This window comes from Podarcis raffonei, chromosome 12, assembly GCF_027172205.1.
Source record: "Podarcis raffonei isolate rPodRaf1 chromosome 12, rPodRaf1.pri, whole genome shotgun sequence".
Classification (NCBI taxonomy): domain Eukaryota; kingdom Metazoa; phylum Chordata; class Lepidosauria; order Squamata; family Lacertidae; genus Podarcis; species Podarcis raffonei.
Window position 1 is genome coordinate 14,230,966 of NC_070613.1, and position 11,704 is coordinate 14,242,669.

The window sequence follows — 11,704 nt, forward strand, 5'->3', positions numbered from 1 at the left end:
CCACAATTCCACATAGTCATTTGCAAACTGGAATAATGTAGGCCAGTTCAAGATATTATAAGTCAGACCATTTGCCAGCTAGTTGGAAAACCATAGTCAATAAGTGATAACTCTTCAGTCTATGTCAAGCAGAGTAAAGTTATCATTTGTAAATCTGCAAGATGAGGAGGGATGCTGGTTTCTTTAGGTCTAGCACAGTCTTAGCTTTACAAATTTACCATATGTTAAATTTACAGTTTAGGATTAGACCTTTAAATGACATTTATCAGTGGAGACAATGGCCAAAATAGGGAAAGTATTTGTTCACAGAACTTGCTGTTTTTCAGCAAGTCATAGAGCATGGGTAGGCAAACTAAGGCCCTGGGGCCGGATCCGGCCCAATCGCCTTCTAAATCCGGCCCGTGGACGGTCCAAGAACCAGTGTGTTTTAACATGAGTAGAATGTGTCCTTTTATTTTAAATGCATCTCTGGGTTATTTGTGGGGCCTGCCTGGTGTTTTTACATGAGTAGAATGTGGGCTTTTATTTAAAATGTATCTCTGGGTTATTTGTGAGGCATAGGAATTTGTTCATATTTTTTTCTTCAAAATATAGTCTGGCCCCCCACATGGTCTGAGGGACAGTGTACTGGCCCCCTGCTGGAAGAGTTTGCTGACCCCTGTCATAGAGAGGATGTTCTCCAACAGAAATTCAGATAGCAGGCATAGGTACCAGGGACAGGCCTTCAAGGACCACGGAGAGCTCCCGATCAATACAGAGGATGCTTTGACTGTGCTCTTTTCCTCTGTGATGTCATCTCAGGACGCTTCTCTCTGGCATAAGAACTGTGATGTAGTTTTTGTTGAACATCCCTATTTATTTATTTAAGGTATTTATGCCCTGCCTCAAAGCGGCTTACAGTGGAAAAATAAAACATATAATATACAAAATAGAAGACACAGATTACAACATCGGAGAACAGAAACAGTAGAGCAATGTTTATAGTAAAAATTATCCTGAAATAAAACATCTTTAACCTGGTATCTAAAACTTAGCAGAGGTGGTGCCTGCCTGATTTCTCTTGGGAGGGAATTCTGTATTTAAAGTGCCAAAGCCCATAATTCTGAAAGTTATGTTAACTACTTCTGCTTTTTTGCATATATGTGTGTGTGTGTGTGTGTGTGTGTGAGAGAGAGAGAGAGAGAGAGAGAGAGAGAGAGAGAGAGAGAGATACACACTGTAATTACCATTGGCTATAAACAATAAAAATATGACGGATTGACTGATTGTGAGTCTGAGCTCAACTGAATGTTTAAATAGGAAACCAGGCCTGCAGAGTGACCACTACTCAGTTGCAAAAATGTAATATAGCAGGTCCCTGTCATGAAGCCATGAATGCCAGCATCACTGAGTGGCCACCAGTAGCACCTTCATCTTCTCAGCCAGGCACACAGAAGAACAAAGGCCCTAGGACACTGGAAAGATGAAGGAGCTGTAGGGCCAGGCAGAATCTCCATTAGACAGACAGTGTCAGGCCCAGACAGCCTACGCTTCCTCAGACTGGGCCTCGGGCCTATGGGATTCCTGAGGCAAACTCCTGCTGTCACATAATTACACAGCTCTTCTTTACCTCAGAATCAATACCTGAAGTGTTGAAAACACGCCTCCCACGCCTCAAAAGTGTGCTGTCTTTCAGATAGGAAAGAAAAACAAGTACAAACTAGAGAATAGCAGACATAACTCTCCTAAAAAGAATGTGATAGTTGCAAATAAAGCATCTGGTGCCACTGCAAAGACCAAGACTGGTGCTGCTGTTTTTGGGTGGCTCACCTTTATGATGATAATAATCCAAAATAATAATTCACTTTGTTAAGCACTGTTGAGGCCTCTTGTGTCTATCTGATTTTCAACACCTTTCTTGAAATATGCCAAAATGGGAGAGCATTTAGAAGACAACAGGGAAGGTGGAGGAAAAGCTTGGAATATACTCAGCCTGAAAAAGAAACTCCACACACACACACACACACACACACACACACACACACACAAACAGCACAATCTGGAAGTGTCTACTTTGAAGGAAGTGCTATCGAGATCATATTACAAGTTATATATTATATTGGGATTGCCGCATAAATACAGGAGAAATAGATGCATTTTTGCAATATGACATAATAAATCTTCAAATCTACGATGGGCTACGTATAAGGAAATAATAATAATAATAATAAATTTTATTTATATCCCGCCCTCCCCAGCCGAAGCCGGGCTCAGGGCGGCTAACAACAATAAAACAATACAAAAGTACAACACAAACAACACTCTAAAATCATTCATTATAAAATTAATTAAATTCAAGCCACTGGCCACCATTGGGCCAGAGCTCCGCGAAGATTGCCGAGGGAGGGAGTCAGGCTGTGCCCTGGCCAAAGGCCTGGCGGAACAGCTCTGTCTTGCAGGCCCTGCGGAAAGATGTCAAGTCCCGCAGGGCCCTAGTCTCTTGTGACAGAGTGTTCCACCAGGTCGGAGCCACAGCCGAAAAAGCCCTGGCTCTAGTTGAGGCCAGCCTAACTTCTCTGTGGCCTGGGACCTTCAAGATGTTTTTATTTGAAGACCGTAAGTTTCTCTGTGGGGCATACCAGGAGAGGCGGTCCCGTAGGTACGAGGGTCCTAGGCCGTATAGGGCTTTCAAGGTTAAAACCAGCACCTTAAACCTGATCCTGTACTCCACCGGGAGCCAGTGCAGTTGATATAGCACCGGATGAATGTGATCTCGCAGCGAAGACCCCGTAAGGAGTCTCGCCGCAGCATTCTGCACCCGCTGGAGTTTCTGGGTCAGTCTTAAGGGCAGCCCCACGTAGAGCGAGTTACAATAATCTAGTCTGGAGGTGACCGTCGCGTGGATCACAGTGGCTAGGTCAGGGCGAGAGAGGTAAGGAGCCAACTGCTTAGCTTGGCGGAGATGGAAAAATGCCGCCTTTGTTATAGCTGCAATCTGCGCCTCCATGGAAAGGGAGGTGTCGAAGATTACACCCAAACTCTTAACGGACGGTGCTGGCACTAACTGCGCCCCCGCAAGAGATGGGAGTTGCCCCCCCAATCCCATATCGCCCCGTCCCAGCCACAGGACCTCTGTCTTCGAAGGATTTAGCTTCAACCGGCTCCCACGTAACCATCCAGCCACAGCTTCCAGACATCTGGTCAGTGTGTCTGGGGCCGAGTCAGGATGGCCATCCATCAACAGATAGAGTTGGGTGTCATCGGCATACAGATGGCAACCCAGCCCAAAACTCCGGACAAGCTGGGCGAGGGGGCGCATAAAGATGTTGAAAAGCATTGGGGAGAGTATCACACCCTGAGGTACTCCACACACCAAGGAGTGGCGCGATGACAATTCCCCCCAAGCGCCACCCTATGTCCACGACCAGAGAGAAACGAGCGCAGCCATTGAAGGACTGCGCCCTGGATCTAAATGACTAGTTTAAGTTGCAGAAGCACAGAAGCCCAAATGTCTCCTTGAAGGTCCAATGCTGATTGGTGTCCAGTTCACATGAGCAAGGTTCATGAGAGGGTTACTGTCTAGAGAGGCTTCACAATTAGTTTCACATGTTTAAGGAGGTTTGAGCTTGTGTTTCGTGGCAGATGATATTACTCTCACTCAGACACATTATCTCTGTATAGTGTGCTGAGTAAATGCCGTTTCTGTTTCATGATCGCTTCCTTTTCCTGTATTAATAAACAGTCTGCCTGCTCCTAGGAAACCAGTGCCTTCCGTGCTTTTCTCCTCACCCAGACTCCTTCCAAATCAAGGGACCCGTATTAGGTATTGTTGATAGTGGTTGTCAATAAAAGGCGTTTCTCCCCCTGGTTTCTCCTTGATTAGCTTGGGCTGTGTTTTTTGTACGGAAAAGGCCGAAAGACTATCAGCATTCGTTGCTAATTGAGAGATAGTTCCATTTTCCATTGGGAAAGAAAGGGCATGTTCCACCAGGTGCAGGCTGATGTCTTATCAGTTTACATGCTAAATAGTGTTTTGGTTAAAGGGAGGGTGGGGTGGATTTTTTATCGGAAAGGTAGTAGGAGATGGGTGATTGACTCAATGGGTATGGCAAACCTGTTGACGACTGCAATTAGTCCTATAGGAAAAAGCAATGGATAGTATGCAGATGACCAAAAATAGCTTTAGCATATGTAATGAGACAAGCATCCAATATCTCTATTCAGACCAGGTCTCTCCATAGTTTTCAGTTTAGTAATAAGTTGTAATTCAGCAACTTCTCTTTCAAGTCTATTTCTGAAATTCTTTTGTAATAAGACAGCTGCTTTGAGATCCTGTACTGAATTTCCTGGGAGATTGAAGTGTTCTCCTACTGGCTTCTCTGTCTTGTGATTCCTTCCACTATATAGAAGGGTCTGGTAACTTCTGTTTCAGTGTATCTGAAGAAGTGTGCATGCACACAAAAGCTTATACCCAGAACAAACTTAGTTGGTCTCTAAGGTGCTACTGGACAATTTTTATTTATTTTATATTTATTTCGACTGCATCAGACCAGCACGGCTACCTACCTGAATCTTATACTTAAGGAGACAGGCAAGTGAGATCTGGCTGAGGACAGAATGAAGTTGGTGGAGCAATGCCCCTTTTGCCCAAATGGACCAACCGCCATTGCAGGATGTGAGACATGCACTGATTTGGAACCAAAGCAGTGTAACATGGGCCCATCTGGTCCAGCATCCTCTTCTTGCAGTGGCCACCCAGATTCCTGTTGGAAAACCTTGAAGTGGTTTGTCTGCCCTTAAACCTTCCCAGTTACAAACAGTATTAAAAGCAGGACCATGTGTATGACTGCCCCAATACCGTCATGAGCACAAATCAGCAGGCATGCACAATAAAAATTCCAACTCTACAATTCTATGATTCTGTGGTTTACTTTTGAGTTGGCATGACTAGGATTGCAGCAGCCTTATGAGTGCCGTTGTGGACTTGTTCTAGAAATAAGTCAACACGAAATGAACCTCCGACGCAAGGCAGTGGCATACAATTACTTAATAATATGGATATATAAAAACACCATATACTGCATTTTTCCGTGTATAACACAGCCCCATAGATAAGAAGCCCCCTATTTTTGGGACTCTGAATTAAGAGAATGGGGGGAGATTGCCAAGAGTTGGTAAGCTGGGGGGGGGGGGGCTTGCCAAAAATCACTCACCTGATGCACCGACGCTGACAATCGCACGCGTCGCTGAACCCACCAATCGGCTGCCCAATTGCCACTGCGCATTGCCAAAACCACCAATTGACCGCCCAATTGACACTACGGCAGCCAATCACCAACAGCCCTTGCCACAGCCACCAATCACACACCCTACTACCACAGAGTATCTCCTACTCGCGGTTGCAGCCAATCGCACATCCCCCCTCACCACTACCCATGTATAAGATGAGCCCAATTTTTGGACATAATTTTTAAATATAAAGACCTCATCTTATACACGGAAAAATATGGTGCTTGCTTGTAATATGAGGGTCTTTATGTTGACCGCCGGTCTTGGAAAAACAATCAAAAGGAGAGCTTTCTCAAAGCTGGTTTCGCTCTCGTGTTTCTACATTGCTTGGATCCTCTGGGAACAAGAAAGAGAAAGCCCCACACAGTGTGAGAAGGGCTATTATAGTGCTATTTACAGGCTGCCCAGCAGCAAAAATTATTCAAGCACAGGCAAGAAAGTCTGTTCTCAAACAACTGTCTGCTACCAAAACAGGCTCAGCAAACCAGCAGTTACACTGCAGGAGAACGCAATGTTAACAAAAATGACATACCGAAGAAGAGCTAGCCAGTTCTCTCAAATTTATTTTGTGATCAGCCCTGTTCATAAACTTTTAGAATGAGAAAATTAAGGATATCCTTCCTTCCTATAACTTACCCTCTTTTACTTTTAAGGAGGCACTTTTAAAGAAAGTCTCAACGAAAGTCAATGGATAACTTAAGATCTCTGTTTCTGCTACTTTCTGTAATACAATTTTGCATAACATTTTACACACCCACCCAAACAACATTTGGAGGTGCTTTATTCTGAATCTTTGGGGCTCTCTCTTCACCCTTTACTGACCCTGATTGGTGGTCATGTCAGAAGGGAATTTAGTTGATCCAGAATTCCAGGTAGCAAGCTCATTTAAAGTTTTCAGAAAGTAGGGTATAGGTAAAGGTAAAGGTACCCCTGCCCATACGGGCCATTCTTGCCAGACTCTCGGGTTGTGCGCCCATCTCACTCAAGAGGCTGGGGGCCAGCGCTGTCCGGAGACACTTCCGGGTCACGTGGCCAGCGTGACAAAGCTGCATCTGGCGAGCCAGAGCCGCACACGGAAACGCCGTTTACCTTCCCGCCGGTAAGCGGTCCCTATTTATCTACTTGCACCCGCAAGTGCTTTCGAACTGCTAGGTTGGCAGGCGCTAGGACCGAGCAACAGGAGCGCACCCCACCGCGGGGATTCGAACCGCCGACCTTTCGATCGGCAAGCCCTAGGCGCTGAGGCTTTTACCCACAGCGCCACCCGCGGATGTAGCCTTATTACCGTAAACTTGTCCTTTCCTAAAGTTTTTCCTCTTTATGAATCCTTTTTACACCCCCTGGGTATTGTGGAAGTTTCTGGAATATGTGCTAGGTTGCACAGTCAGTTCATGTGGCTGAGACCTAGGCCTTATTCAGGGCTGTTCTGCAATAATTGAGAGTATACCTACATACCTAGTACAGTGGTACCTTGGGTTACATACGCTTCAGGTTACAGACTCCACTAACCCAGAAATATTACCTCAGGTTAAGAACTTTGCTTCAGGATGAGAACAGAAATCGTGCGGCGGCAGCACAAGGCCACATTAGCTGAAGTGGTGCTTCAGGTTAAGAACAGTTTCAGGTTAAGAACAGACCTCCAGAACGAATTAAGTTCTTAACCCGAGGTACCACTGTACTCTTCTATTTCTTCACATTTAGAGTGGTAGTGGTCACACCAAGCAATTTTCCTGGGATGTTTGTCCACCATTAGTGATATTCTCAGGCAGGGCTGGAGAGCTAAAAACATTTACTAAGCATTATTATTAATGCAACAGTTTACTATTGAATATAGGCTGTGTAAAACTTATGCTCATTTTCTTCAGCGTAAGCCTCTGTAGGATTTAATTCTGAGTACAACTGGATAGGATTGCACTGCAAATGAAGCATAACCAACTATTATTCAAACTCCACTTACCATCAATACAAATCATCATTGTGATTAATGAACTGCTATTAAAAGATCAACATTGCAGGTTTTTATTGCTGCTGGTTGTAACTGAGGTTAGAGCTGGATACTTCTGTCTAATAATAAAAAGAACTTTTGCTTTTGTTTTATTTTTAAAATGAAGATCTGACATTTTCTATGCTTGAATGTAATCTGATGGCAATGGGGCTCGGGGTGGGGGGAGCAGCAAAGGAAGAATTTTTATATAGTATATATCAACCACTACATATATTAATTCCCCTGCCAGCTCTGGGTCAGAGAGGAAACCTCCCCCCACAAAAGAGATGCGTCCTTTTAAGAAGCCACAGCCCTACATGTGAATAATTCAGATTGACTAGTTGTCACTGAGCATTAAACGCCTAGCTAAACTAATTGAAGACAAAGGCATAACTACTCCTAAGACATCACTGAAAATGAAACATCACACAAGGCTCTAAGCAGTTGACCAGAATTAGGTGCACTGGACCGTGCTTGGCAATTTTACGTACATTGCAGCTCTCCACACTTGCATATCTGTGGAAAAATTATTTCTCTGACATTGAAAAGTGAATGGAAGCTGGGGGTGATGATGGACAGCCAAATTGTATGCATGAAAGTATCCAGGGCAGGATCAGTGCTGTCACTCAGATCATTTATGATTATAATATGCATAAAATGGACATTTCAATCAACTTCCCATCAACCTTTTCTCCTTTGTTATTATTGTCAATAAAACAAATTTGTCATCAACCTCTTGCTTATATGGAGGTAAAATTACCTCTACGCAACCAAGGCCCCTCCAGACTGGTATTTTATGGCGGGTGTATTCTGCAACACAGTCTTAACAGCCACATTAGTGCGTCATGCATGAATTTATTATTGTATAGTTTGTTCTGCAATGCCTTCCCAATGCTACCGTCTTATTGCTGCCGGGTGTGTGTATATGCTTATAGTGCAACAAAAGTGGGACAAAAATAAACCAGAATGTTTGTGGGATTTCAGCAGGAAGTTACAGGATTGTGCATGGACTAGAAGTGAACCAGTGTGACCATCCCAAATGTTTTTCAGGTACAAACAGTATACTAAAATCAGGATCATGTGTGACCAGCCTGAAAGCATCATGAGAACAACTCATCATGCATGTGCAATTAAAAGGTCATATACAGAGGGGCCAGCCGTGCTCTGACAATTGAAATTCAGTCCAACCAGTGTAGAAAAACAGCCAGTACTTCATCAGTACTTCATTCTGTGTTTCCTTACCACTTAACTCACTTGATGGCTGATTATCGCCCCACCCCCAAGCCTTTTCAGAAATAAATCATCTTAAATTAAAACAATAGACTTCAGAGCTAATGTATCAGCAAGAGGAAACAACTGACCATCTTTATAGAAGATAAAAATCTCTCAAAGACAGGCTTGAGGGCAGGCTCTGTTTTTAAAACCAACATTATTTACATCAGAAATGGAAAAAGTTCTTCTTTACTCTAATTTTAAGAGGGAAATGTCCTTCCAGATAAAACGGGTGAAATAAAATCATGGTGTGTGTGTGTGTGTGTGTGTGTGTGTGTGTGTGTGTATTTAAACCATATGGCTTAAAGTGAGTAAGGACCCTTTGACAGATTTACGCTCTAAGAAACAGAAGAATGCTTTATGTTTTTCCAGGGCTAATTAGAGTCAGAAGGAGCTCAGCCCCTGGAAGGAAGAATATCACTCTATATCGTTGTGCCATTCCAGAACTAAAGTGCGTATGGGAAGCGCTTTTGGATAAACTTGATCATAACTGAAAGGTCATCTAGGAAGCTGAGCTTCTTTGCATCCAGTGTTTTGCCACCAGGAAAGCTTTCCAGTGTCAAGGAACTCATGGCGCTTCTGGTGAGCTTACCGTAGTTTCGGCAAAATGAATGGAACAACCAAGACCAGACTGAGATTGATCAGAGCCATAGCTGTCAACTTTTCCCTTTTCTTGCAAGGAATCCTATTCAGAATAAGGGAATTTCCCTTTAAAAAAGGGAAAAGTTGACAGCTATGATTTAAACAAGAGGAAGAGAATAAGACACCAAGTGTAGACAATAAATACAAGTAATTGAGCTACAAAAATAAAAGAGAATGGAAGATGAACAAAAGGGAAGGGTCCAGGAAGGACTTTTTGAGAACCGGTGAATTTATGTCAAGTTCAAAATGAAAAAAAAGAGTAGAGGCATGGGTTAAAAGGAGGAGGGCTTCCACCTTTTTCTGGTTGCACTCATGTGCAGCTTGATATTACTTCGATGTGTAGAGATTATAAATGTCAGTGAAATTATTCTGTGTTAGGCTTGGGAATGAATTTTGTGGATAAGTAAAATCCCACTTCAAATGAAGGGTAAAGTTTACAAGTCCCCAAATTCTTCTCAAGCTCAGATTTAATCATCCCTGCCATCTCTCTTTACATCCCAACCAGCTCTCCCCATTTCCGCCCAGTGCCCCCCTTTCCTTTACACACAGCACTGGAAGGAGTAGCCGTGGTGACGTGGGGGATGGGGGTAGGGGTCATGGGAAAGGAAGGCCAGGTAAAGGTAAAGGGACCCCTGACCATTAGGTCCAGTCGTGGCCGACTCTGGGGTTGCGGCGTTCATCTCGCTTTATTGGCTGAGGGAGCCGGTGTACAGCTTCCAGGTCATGTGGCCAGCATGACTAAGCCGCTTCTGGTGAACCAGAGCAGCACACGGAAACGCCGTTTACCTTCCTGCCAGAGCGGTACCTATTTATCTACTTGCACTTTGACGTGCTTTTGAAGTGCTAGGTTGGCAGGAGCTGGGACCGAGCAACGGAAGCTCACTCTGTCTCGGGGATTCGAACTGCCGACCTTCCAATCAGCAAGTCCTAGGCTCTGTGGTTTAATCCGCAGTGCCACCCATGTCCAGATCTCTACACAAAAACACCACCAGAGGACTAACGTTTTATTTCCTCAATGATTATGCATTAGGAGTCAGCACCTTCTTGAAAAAGCAGTCTTGAATATAGACCTAAATGTTTTTAAAAACACTTCGCCCTGATCTGTAATTCACAAAAGAGATATGAGGTAGTTGCTCATTCTATCTCGGCCTTTAGCCTATCACATTTTTCTTTATAGCTAAGCCACAGTAACAGGCAAAGAAAGTATACATTAACATTTAGGAGAAAGGGCATTTGTTTCCGTCTTCCCTAATGTACGTTATTTTCCCTGGAGAAATTCTCTTCTGTCTAAGAAATTAAGGCTCTTAACTAAAGCGTGATTCTACTGTCAGAGGTAAACTAAACACCAAAGTATCGCAAGCATCATAAAATGGATTAGTTCAAAACTGTGCATTGATATGGCACATGTATGCACTGGAACTCTGACTAATACAACCAAAATAAATTATGCTATCTGGAATGCAGGGCAGCCTCATGTACATGGTCCTGAGAAATAGAGTAAAATGGTGTGATTTACGAAAATACTTTGACAAGCAGGGTGTCAATGTGTAAATAAATACAATATAACACTTTCAGTGTGGCTAGATTCAAGGCACATTAGTAGTGGTTCTCTTTCTAGTAAACTGAGGCACAGCTGTGAACATCAAGCTGAACTACATAAATGCAGGGCTTTCATTGAAAGCCAGTGTGGTGTAGTGGTTAGAGGGTTAGACTAGTACCTGGGAGACTAGAGTTCAAATCCCCACTCAGCCACAAAGCTCAGCAGGTGACCTTGGGCTAGCCAATGTTTCTCAACCTAACCTACCTCACAGGGCTTTTGTGAGGCTATAATGTGGTGGTGGAGAACCATGTGGGCCGCTTTGAGTTCCTTGGATGAAAGGTGAGATATAAATATAGCAAATAAACTAACAAACATGGCTTTCAAAAGGACACGTGTTGCAATGTATTTAACTCTCACAAGGATGAATGAATTTGTCGATTGTGGTTGATTTATCTAACCTTAAATCCAGTTACACACATTTCTGCAGCGATTTGCATTTAAAGGAGGGGGATCTGATGAAAATTTGCCAGCATTTTAGTGCAAAGTTCTGCTAATAAACCACAATTTTGCAAAGCCAAAATTTCCTATAATGCATTTTTATGCACGCTTCACTATATACATTTTTGTATACAGTACTTGGCGGGAGAACCACATTGCAAAATTTTGAAGGATTCACAATAATATGTACACAGCCATAATTTAGTGAGGTGGTTGGGGCTCAGGCAGCAAAACAGCTCTGAGCTCCAGCCTGAAGTCTTGCTACTTTCTGACCAAACACTGTCGCAGTTTCATTCACTCAGCAATTATTGCTGGGGGGAAACTGTAATCGCTTGATGCTGTGTTGAAATGTATAACCAAATTACAAATATGTGGGTCCTGCTGTTCTTTTCTGTTCAGTTCCTCCATGTAACATTCACTACGTGTCTTGATTTATTGGTGCGAAACAGATGTTTCCTGTGTTCCTGAGTGCTTAGGACGCAAATGCCCATCATTCAGCC